General features: G+C 39.5%; 1 protein-coding gene across 1 annotated transcript in view; it reads right to left on the minus strand.

The window, feature by feature from the left end:
- The window catches only part of lingo1a (leucine rich repeat and Ig domain containing 1a), a 60,523-nt gene extending 49,359 nt beyond the window's left edge, over nucleotides 1-11,164 (minus strand). The window contains exon 1 of the mRNA XM_039614391.1: nucleotides 11,046-11,164. The gene's annotated coding sequence lies outside the window, so the exon portion shown is untranslated. The remainder of the gene's footprint in view (nucleotides 1-11,045) is intronic.
- Between the last annotated feature and the right edge of the window lie 547 nt (nucleotides 11,165-11,711).

An 11,711-nucleotide genomic window follows, 5' to 3' on the forward strand; every position in this document is an offset into this window, starting at 1 on the left:
ATAATGTTCTAATAAAACCGATAACATCCCACGTGTCCATCAACAGCTGCACCTAATAATAGTGCCCTTGGACTTGAACAATTTAGTAAAAAGTCACACCCTCAATTATAGTAAATCACGCCTGATCAGCCCAAATATCAAAAGCAAAATGAAGCAAACTAAATCAGGAAAGAGCTGAAAAACCAAATAAATAACCTCAGTGTTTCACTTCAACAGCATCAATCTTTGCACAGATCATGTTCATATGTTGATTTGATTACTGGTTTTCTTGAGTTTATTGTCTACTGAAGCATTTTTTCAAAGTGATTATGCGATTAAATCCAAAAATAAATTAGGCAAGGAAAATATCGACTTACTTTTTCTATGTTCCAACCTCAGTAACTTTGACACAGTCATATTTACACCTCTGGTGAAATCTCACAAGTGTTAGCTTTATTTTGATACCAAGATTGTTTACACAGAGTTTGTAATTGAAGAGAACTACTCTAATTATTTTGGGCATGTCATTTTTGAGCAGGAACCTCAGAAATACCTTTGGGGCACAACCAAAAAGGCAGCCACAGGCCCTTCTTCTTATATTTTGTATTTATTTTCATTTATAATTCTCTACTAATTATATGAGATATGATTTTCTGTCAGGTTTAGTTTTTAATGACTGGATTATTTCCCAAAACCATTTGAAAACAGAAGTATCCAGATTTTTGTTGACAAAGAAATCTTGTCATTTGGCTCACTGCAGTTAGACTGTTATAACTGAAATACTATCAAAGCTTTATGTGTTTGTAGTTTGATTTACACTGAATGGGATCAAAAAGTCATCACCCTAGGTATTCCTGAAAGCCAAATCTACAGTGATTGTAGTTAAGACAAAACAGTGAAGCCAGCTTACCATGCCCCTGTTGCTAAGACAACTTTCATTAAATATGTTGGCCTGACTTTTGTCCATGTTTTTCTTTTTTAAAATCACCACCTCACCATGCACTGTAAGCTATTACTTATCTGTTAAACACACCAATATTTATATGTAGCTTTAGCTCCAAATTATCGCTGCCAACCTTGGATGAGACTCAGTAGTATAATCTTTGGTAGCATAAGGCGCTTGCCAATATGTGGGGCAATGACCTTCATGCACTAATGCTTTTCAATCATTTTAAAAGCTGAGTCTCACCCCAACAGCCTTTAGACAGATAAAACTAAACCTTTACAAGAGGAAGTTGCTGCTCACCCTTGAGCCCAAAATCTGTTTACAAACTAAACATATTTCCAACAAACTGCTATACTTCTACAATATCTCACTCCATTACTCACTTCTGCACAGCTGTATTTTTTTCTTGTAATGTAAGAAAAAATAATGTTAAAAAATTATCACCCCATTCCCTTTTGTGATTACACATTAATTTTGGAAATACATTGATGTCCTGCTGTCATTTCTTCTGAGCAAAGTCCTTGTGGAAATGATTACAGAACCCATTTCATATGTAAGATTAATGACTACTGAATATCCATTTAGGGGACCATTAAAACATACATCATAAGCAATAGAGATTAATTCCCTCAGCTATTTTAATATCATTCCCAGTAGTGACGCATATGTAATACACCTACACATGCATTCACAAGAATGCAAATTCCTGGAAAATCATAATGTATCTGAATTTCTTATCTACTGCGTGTCAAGAAGAGCAGTCGCCTTTACAGAAAGAACTTTTCAAATTAAAGTTAGAAATGAGCTTCTTCATATTACATGTGATGATGCACAAAAGCATCTCTTATGCTCCTCAGCACCTCATGCCAAAACCAACATACATACAATACAAAGAAAAACCTGGGTGGTGTCATTCAAGCATGCACTTTTGCTTTGTGTGATACATTGGAGGCTGCATACCTGCTTATGTAAACATGCAGAGTTGGTGTATATTCTTGAGACAATGGAAGCAGAAAAGCTACACACCACAGAGCTCCACTGTGTAAATCCCTTTATATGATAGAAATATGGCCCCTGCATCACTTGGAAAGCTGACCTTGGATTCTTGTTTTGCACTTAGCTTCAAGGATTAGAGGAAATCTTCCACAAACACACTTTTTGCTCCAAGAGATCAAGGCTTATTTTGCCTCAGCTTTATTTTAAAAAGAAAAACAAGGCTACTTTTGAACTGCAATCTTTGCCTATTGACAGAGAGGCAAAATGCTGTGCAAGGGGGTGATTTTTCTCTTATCATATTTTGCACGTCTGTATGTGAGTGTGTGTCGAAAGTAGGTGAATAGTAGGTCAAGCTGAAAGGCAAAAAAACTTACTGATATTCAGTTGTGAATAGAAAAGACTTCTCAAAAATCAAATTAAACTCTTGGGCAACGTGACCTCCCCTTAAATTAACAACCCTTTCCCCCCCAAGCCTTTTAGCTCTTTTTCACCACCACATCAGCCTGTTTAAACAAGAACCATTGAACTTCAGATATGCTCTGAATAGCTGGATGACATTTCGACTGAACAAAGTAAACGTCTCAAATTAACTTTCCATTAAAGGCATAATCCTAAATCATATGTTCTTTCTACAGCTGTTTGGGGTTCATATTAAAATCCAGAGCTAATAGTGAGTTAAAGATGCTGAACTGTGTATCAGCCCTTTTACATTTGTAGCTTTAAGGTTAGAAAAGCTCAGTGTGGATACATTTACAGACTAATAGAATAACTGCAATAGTCAGTTTTAAAGGTTTGCTGTAAGGATACTAAAGATTTCCAACATACAGTGCTAGAAAAATCCCCCCAAAACATGAATGACCATAAATCTGAAATGGAAACTCTATACCATTTACTGGTAGCTGTTTTTGTTTAAAGTTTAAGCAAACAAGGCTATCATGTTATTAAGGTAATACAATTAATATAAATGCTTTCAGAAAGCAACTGAGGCTGGTAAAGGATATGATTCCAGCCTTTTTTGAAAAGGAAAACCTCTGTAAATAATTATTTGATATAAATAAACTAATGACAGAGTAACACATTAATACCGACTAGTTGACAGTAAACATTATAATCCCTTTGTTTGTTTTTAGTAAATTAACATGATCTAAAGTTTCATTTAATAGCAATTTACCATTCATTAACAATATTTTGTATATAAAGTGTTACCATTAGTCCACGTAAACTTTGAAGCATGTCATAATCTCTCACAGAAACATAAGCAACCTGATTGCCTTATCAAACACTAACGAGCTGGTTTAACAGCATATCTGAAATTTCAGATTTTTTAATATAAGATGCTTGAAAAGCTTTTATATTTTTTTCTTTACTGATTTTATATTTGCTCACCTTCAATTAAATGCAGGAGAGATTTTTGGGGGACTATTAACACTGTAGATATTACTCATGCTCCTGAATTTCAAGACCACAACCTGTTGTGTTCTGTTCCTTCATCAAAGCTAAGGACAATGAAAGGTCTCGGTAACAAACATTATGCGCTCACTGCAAGTTTACATGCTTAACAGCTAGAATACTAGGACAGGACTAAACAATAACAACCCTGGCATTTTCATTGCCTTTGGCAAAGTCACGACTGGAAAGATTTTTATTCGTTACAGGCGTGGCATGTTTTTATGTTTGTATGCTGAAGGACAGGGACGCGTTGCCTTTGGTGCCATTCTTAGATATTGTGTATTTTATGAAAATACAATCTAGAAGCAGACGACGGGTACTTTCTAACAGAAAAAAACGTCCTTTGCATTTGTTACTCGATCAATGAAATAGTCAAGTGAATACACTTTTAACAAAAAAGGAAACAGGGATTCAGAAGAAACGGGAGCTGCATATGAAAAGAAGATGACATAATTATTGTGTCATAAAAGACAACACACTACTTTTCTTGTAGTAACACTAGTAGCACTGGCAGCCAAGTAGACATGGCTGCCAGTGCTAATGTTTTTTTTTTTTTTACTACCTTTTTTTTAAAATAAATACAAATGATCCTTTTTCTAAAACAAATTTTAAACACCATGGTATTCATTTCTCTTCGTAGTGAAGCATATTCCTTTGTTATTTACGGTTAACTGTTTCACATTTCACATCACAAAATTATATAGAGGAAAAGTTGTTAGCGATAATGACAGCTGATTTCTACCCCCGTGTTTCATATTTCAGTGTGCATCGATACTTTGAGAGTAAAGCTGTCGAGATTACTATTCGTCAAAAAAGCTTTGAATGTCAGTCCAGGCGTAAAATATTTTGTTCTAATAGCTCAAACAGAGTTTACATGAAATACAAACAGAAATTCCAGTGTAGCTTATTTGATTTTAAATGGTTGGCCTAAAGGTATCCTTTGGTGAAATCAGAATACGATCTACTTTTGACAACTTGTAGTGAAAATGAAAGGGTCCAACTGGAGGGAATTGTCTCTAATTAGACAAAGAACAATGTGCTGCCCTAAAGCATGAGAAACCAATTATGTTGCAGGTACTGAAAATACACAGACGGCTTCACTCAACCATTCTTTGAGAAGTGATTCATCAATTTCAAACCAAGTAAAACCAGACATGGTGTCAGATATAACTAAAAAAACCTGGCAGGGTATCATGTTTGAAATGCAGTTGCTGTGACGAAAACAAGGAGCGGTAGAAGCAGATTTCACTTGCATACCAACAACAGATACGTTTTTGTTTTTGTTGTAAAAAGACAGACTCACAGACATTAACTAAATGGGTTTTCTGTGCATCTTTTTTTTTTAACTTTATGTATCTCACTTGTCTTGCTGATGGATGAACTTTCATGCAGTGAAGAACGTTAACAATTAAGAAACCAAGTAAGTAAGCAAGCAACTGAACAGGAAGCATTTCTCATTAGAGCTTGCTGAGAGGCGTCCCTTCGCTGTTCTTATGCAAATGATAAATCATTTTCTGATGCTGTACATAGTTATTATCTTCTCCAGCAGAACATACAGTAAAATGTTCATTCTTAAGGTATAACAGCTTCTGATAGCTTTTGTGCTGACGTAGAAGAATAAAACTGGTAAATGCACAGCTTTAACCTATTTAGCATGATTCAAAAAATGGTCATGCAGTTTCTTTATTTTATCGTACTGCATTCTAAAGGATTGCATACAAGCAAAGACAACCAAAATCTGTCTTTGAATAATGTCTTGGTTCAGCTGGAAGATGTCTGTAAGTGTAAAGCAACTGAACACAGAAAAGTAAAGAGACTGATGGATGGACTGATTGGTGCCAAAATTTGCACAAATTCCACTTTGATTGATTTGATTCTCAACTACTTCCAGAACATTTTCACAAAAGATGTACACATGCCATTCTTCTAAAACTAGGCTGTACTGCAATAGATCTGAAAATAATTCCCTTTTAAAAATTGGTTTGTTGTTTAAACCAACACTGTTTCTCCTTTGATATAAGAAAGCCTCATAACAGCCACAAAATAAAACATCAGAAAGTCACTCTAAAGAATTCCAAAATTCTTCAGTCATCGGCATTCTAAGTAATGCTGTTTTCCCTCTTGGCAGCTCTTGGCGGCACTGAAAATATTATAAAAAATAAATAAATAAATAAAATCCCCACTAGCTTGCCTGCATGTCTCATACATCTTCAGTCATGCGGAAGGCCGTCCGTCAGTTTTACTGCACATCGGCTTCCTCTAAACGCAGCATCGATGACTGATGGCCCTAAGCGCAACTAGATAACTACGGCTGGGGATGATAAAAATGTGAAAACACACATCCTAGACAGGAAATTGGCCATTTTGGAGCAATTGGCACAGAGGAGCTGAAGTGATGGCACTTCCTTCAATGCTCCTCCCTTGAAAAGCATAGATGTCTAGTCATCCGCAGGGAGATAGTTACAGTCCACTGGACATATTACTGAGGTACACAAACCTAATAGAGCTCAGTTTTTACTCCTTAGCCCTTTCTTCTATTTCTTGCTGTAACAAGGTCAAGATCGCATGAGCCTGTCATGAAAAAAAAAATTGGGTCAATATGCTGGCAATGTGCAGTAAAAAGAGTCAATTGAAACAAGCAAGATAAAGGTAGCTTAATGTGTGTTAAAGTCATGAAAAGTCATGAAATGAAACAACAGACAGATGAAAGTAGGGCAGTGAGGAAAAAAGTGATGGCCTATGGAAATGGATCACTGGAGATTAATGGTGAGTAGAGTTTTAAAAGAGGTACACAAGTGTATACAATTATGATAAGATAAGATAAGATAAGATAAGATAATTCTTTATTGTCATTGCACAGTCATACATAGTACAGTAGTACAATGAAATTGGAAAAACTGTCCTACGTCGGTACTACATATAACACAACACGACACGATATGACACATCACAACGCAACACAAACAACACAACACAGTATATTAACTTAGAAATAAAAAAGAAGAATAAGTGTTATGTGTATTGCACACTGTTATTATTGCACATTAATTATTATTGCACCTTGTTATAAATATAAATATTATTATTGTTATTGTTTTAAACATTGTTACCTCCCCCTAAAAAAAGTCCAGGCAGGTAGCCAATCAGGTCAGCTATTTGCATTGATTAGGGCTATTGCCCTGTTGTAAAAGCTGTCCTTGAGTCTGTTTGTTCGGGACCTCAGCAGCCTGAACCTCCTGCCAGACGGCAGCAGCTTAAACACCCGGTGTCCTGGGTGTGTACAGTCTCGTAGGATGCTGCGTGCCCTCTTGAGACAGCGCGAGTGCTGTACAGGTCCTTCAGGGAGGGAAGAGGATGTCCAATGATTTTTGGGCCATATTGATGACCCTCTGAGTGCCTTTCTGTGTGCTGTGGTGCAGCTGGAGAACCATACACCGATGCAATATGTCAGCACACTTTCAATGGAGCAGCGGTAGAAGACGGTCAGCAGCTCCTTCTTCAGGTCCATTTTTCTGAGGATTCTCAGAAAGTGGAGACGCTGTTGGGCCTTCTTTAAGACCGCAGAGGTGTTAGAGCTCCATTGGAGGTCTGTGTCTATGTGCACACCCAGAAACTTGAAACTGGAGACCCTTTCCACGCACTCCCGTTGATGCTGACAAGCTGCAGCTCGGACTTCCTCCTTCTGAAGTCAACTACCAGTTCTTTTGTCTTGGTGGTATTGAGGTCCAGGTTGTTATCTACACACCAATCTGACAGCCTCTGAACTTCAGCTCTGTACGCCGTCTCATCTCCCCTGAGATGAGCCCCACCACGGTGGTATCATCTGCAAACTTGATGACTGCGTTGTCTGGGTGGGTACTAACACAGTCATGTGTGTACAGAGTGTACAGTAGGGGACTCAGTACACAGCCTTGTGGAGAGCCAGTGTTGAGGCTGAGGGCTGAGGAAAGATGAGGCCCCACTCTAACTCTCTGTACACGGTCTGACAGGAAGTCTCTGATCCAGCGGCAGGTGGTAGAAGGAAGTCCGATTTCCAGCAGTTTAACTATTAGTCTGTCCGGGAGTATCGTATTGAAAGCAGAGCTAAAGTCAACAAAGAGCAGCCTGGCGTAACGGCCCTGCACTTCCAGGTGAGATATGGTGGTGTGGAGCGTTGTAGCAATGGCATCTTCAGTTGATCTGTTAGCTCTGTATGCGAACTGGAGTGGGTCGAGTGTGGGTGGCAGGCAGGACATGATGTGACGTCGGACCAGTTTCTCAAAGCACTTCATTATAACAGGTGTTAGAGCAACTGGTCGGTAGTCGTTGAGGCTGCTAATGTTAGTGCGCTTTGGCAGTGGGACAATTGTGGCTGACTTTAGGCACGGCGGGATGCAGGACTGGGACAGTGAAGTGTTGAAGATCTTAGTGAAGACCCCAGCCAGCTGGTCTGCACACTCTTTTAGGACCTTTGCGGTTACCCCATCTGGTCCGGCGGCCTTCCTGGGGTTCACTGCCCTCAGTGTGCGCCTCACCTCATATTCCTGCACTATGAGGCTTGGGCTGCTGCTGCTGTCCGATGTTTTTGCTGCTGCTGCCTCTGGTCCCTTCACCTCAAAGCGTGCGAAGAAGTGGTTCAGCTCCTCCAAGCTCCGCATTGCCCTCAGTCAATGTGGTATTGCAAGGTTTGTAGTTGGTTAAGTGCTGAACTCCTTGCCATACCTGTCGTGAGTTGTTGGTGCTGAAGTGGTCTTCGATCCTTCTCTTGTACGCTGCCTTGGCTTCTCTGATGCCTCTTTTCAACTCAGATCTGGCTGCACTGTACTGCACACCATCACCGGATCTAAAAGCGGCGTCACGTTGCTTCAGCAGGACCTGGACCTCTTTAGTCATCCAGGGTTTCTGGTTGGAATACACCGGAGACGTTTGTCCACAGTGACACTGTTGACAGAGAAGTTAATATATGAGAGCACTGATGTTGTGTGCTCTTCGAGGTCCTGATGTTCAAACACGCTCCAGTCCGTGTTTTCAAAACAGTCTTGCAGCTGATGTGATGCACCTTCTGGCCAGGTTTTCACAGTTTTTGTGACTGGGGGGGCTCTTCTCCTAATGGGAGTGTATGCAGGGATCAGCAGCACGGACATGTGGTCTGACAAACCTAGATGTGGTAGAGGGGTTGCTCTGTAGCCTTTTTGGATGTTGCTGTAGGCTTTATCCAATGTGTTTTTCCCCTGGTTGCACATTTAATATGCTGTTCAAATCTGGGGAATACTGACCTTAAATCAGCATGGTTGAAGTCCCCAGCTATAATGTGCACTGCGTTTGGATGGGAGTTCTGCTGGTTGCTTATTGTCTTGTGCAGCTCCTCCATGGCCGAGTTAGCATTAGCATCGGGTGGTACATACACGGCCGTTACCATGACAACAGTAAACTCGCGAGGTATGTAGACGGGTCTGCACTTCACAGTCAAATATTCCAAATCCGGGGAACAGTGGCTGTCTACAATCTTTGTGTTTTGCACCAGCTGTCATTGGTGTAGATGCATAAACCCCTCCTTTGATCTTACCGGAGTGGCGTTCCTGTCGTGACGGTGGACCGTGCAGCCTGCTAGCTCAATAGCCGAGTCCGGAATTGATGGCTGCAGCCAAGTCTCTGTGAGTAATATTATGCTACTGTCCCGTACACACTTGTTGACTGCAATCTGTAATCTCAGTTCGTCGATTTTGTTGGTTATGGACCTGACGTTAGAGAGGAAAATACTCGGAAGCGGTGGCTTAAATGGCTGTTTCTTTAGCCGTGCTAGTGGGCCCGCCCTGCAGCCACGCTTTTGCCTCCTTTGTTTACGTTTCCTCTTTGTCTTGCCGCTGGGAAGAACCAACCACGGAGACCCTGGAGCTCTTATTATGTCCTCCGGAATGCCGTGAAAATGGTGGTAGTCCGATGTAATGCTCCTTGCACAGCGTAATCCCAAACTCAGAAGGTCCTGACGACTGTAAGTGGACTCTACTCGTTGTATAATAATAAAAAACACACACATCCACACAGATACACGTAGAAAAAGTAAAAAACAAAACACCGAACGTGAGGAGCAGTGAGCCGCTGCGTCTGTGCGCGCCGCCATCATGAACTTCGGCTCACAGAGAGTGACTTGAATCTGTGAATATCTGTTTCATGTTTTTTATATATTTTAGCTACTTTTCTTATCGTCCTTTCTCTTCAAGGCACAGCTGAAAGTAAATTAAACTAAAGCATATTGATTGTCAGTAATGGTAACGGCACAGCTGTTCTGCAGGAGTAATAAGCATATTTTAAAGGTCAGCAGTTTTAACTCTTTCCCCTTTGGATGCCTTAAAGAGTTTGAGTTGTTGTCAAATTTTGGCTTTATGGGGGAAAGAGGTAACCTCTCTTGACTTCACCTCTAGGAAGTGAAGTCAGTGTGAATGAACTGTATACCAAACAGTAACGGCAAAAACATTTTTTCCCTAAGCCAAAACAAACTAAGCTGGACTTGAACTACAAACTCTAGTCCAGGAGTTTAATGTCTTATATGTCAGTTATCAAGAACAAACATTTCCTCTTTCCTTTCCTCTTTTGACTCAGATACATTTCATGAAATGAATGTTTTATTAACAGCAAATTAATATCCAGTCATTAATTACATTGTAGCTACCTAAATGTAAATGCGAGAACAATTTAGTTTTATAGAGAAGTACACTAATGAGTAGAGCACAGGGTTCCATCAGGATAACTTTCTTACTGAGTGCTTTATACGTTTATTATTACTGACCAGCTATAACATAGTATTTAATTTCTGGTGTTTATTAAGGGAGGCAACATGCAGTGAAAGTGACTTTGCGGCAGTCCCAGCAAAAACAAGGCAAACTATGTTTTAGTACACTACTTAACTTATATTCTTTCTGTGAACTAGAAAGCACAACTTAAATATGGGGGCTTTGCTACAACATACAGTAAACACTTAGTCGCAGAGTATGGTAAAATGTATCCTGCGTCCCAGAAATGATCTGTCTACAGTATCTACACAATTATTTTGCAACAGAAGAGTGGGCAGTGTTGTCTGGTTTATTCTATTAAGAAATATGCAAACCTTTTAAATGAATGTATGTGGGCAAGTATAGCAGTAATGTAGCAGTAACTATAAACTAAATTTTCACTGATATGAAATTTTAGTTGTTAGCTACCAACAATTAAAGAATGGTAAATTCCGTACCCAACAATAACAGGGACTGCAAGTCAAACCTTACAAAAAACAAGTTTGAATTAAAAAAAATCACTAGTGTTTAAAAAAACACGCATTTGTTTGAGAGATCTGTGAAGTGAATCAAGGAGTTACTTCTGAGCTGTGATGTATTAACCCTAATTAAGCCAATGAGATAAGGAGATCAGCTATTTCAATACTCAAAGCGTCTCTTCTGATTGCTATGCGGTGAGACGTCTTTGCCAGCTACCTATTTATATTATCCTCGCACATTTCAAATGTCAAGTTTTTTTTCTTCCTAATTTCATTTACTGTGTAAATTGGTGGCTGGTTTAAAAGGTATCAGAGAAGGTCCACAGATGCAGTGCTTTTTTATAATGCTGAAGTTAAGAGACGATCTCACCACGAAAGTCAGATTCTTTATGCTGTGTGATGATCAGCGTGAGTTTTTAATAATTCTGGGAGTGCAATAATACTCACGGGCAATAATTGCTGGCCTGCTGATTCCAAAGAGCCGCTGGATCTGCTTACTGTGCAGAAGGTGGGAGGCTGAAGGTGTGAGATGAGCAACGTCTCCTCTTAATCCACATACCCTTACAGCATTCCCTCTTCAGTTGATCAGCCACCTGCATGAAGCAACCAACACAAGAATCCTTACTGCAAAGCATATAAATCATGTGATATTTGAAATAGATATTATGTGTTAAATGTCACGTTCTTTAAAACATAAACCAAACTTAATATCATTAGTTGGCCGTGGAAACAAGCTGTGAATTCAATGCTGACATTATTCCTTTGAAAGCAAACACATCCTACAGACATGAAACACCATTATTATTTATCTGGAGTTGTGTTTCTGGCCACTTGATGAATTTCAAAACACAAAGTCCAATATTTCTGCTTTTGTTTAACTCTGTTTTCACCACCACCAGCTCCTGAGGGAAATATCTGTCTCATCAGCCGCTCCTCGCACCACTATATTTAACAGCTAACTGTATCTGTCTGTTGTTTCCGGCTAGGCAGGTATAGCATATAGTGTGCCAATAAAAGCTGTTCGCTTAAAGTAACATCTTGTTTTTGCTGGGAGCTATGGGAGTTAACCAGAACTTTAAAGTTGTGGACCGACAAAAACAACGCAATTAAATA

This window comes from Oreochromis aureus, linkage group 7 (genome assembly GCF_013358895.1).
Source record: "Oreochromis aureus strain Israel breed Guangdong linkage group 7, ZZ_aureus, whole genome shotgun sequence".
Lineage (NCBI taxonomy): Eukaryota > Metazoa > Chordata > Actinopteri > Cichliformes > Cichlidae > Oreochromis > Oreochromis aureus.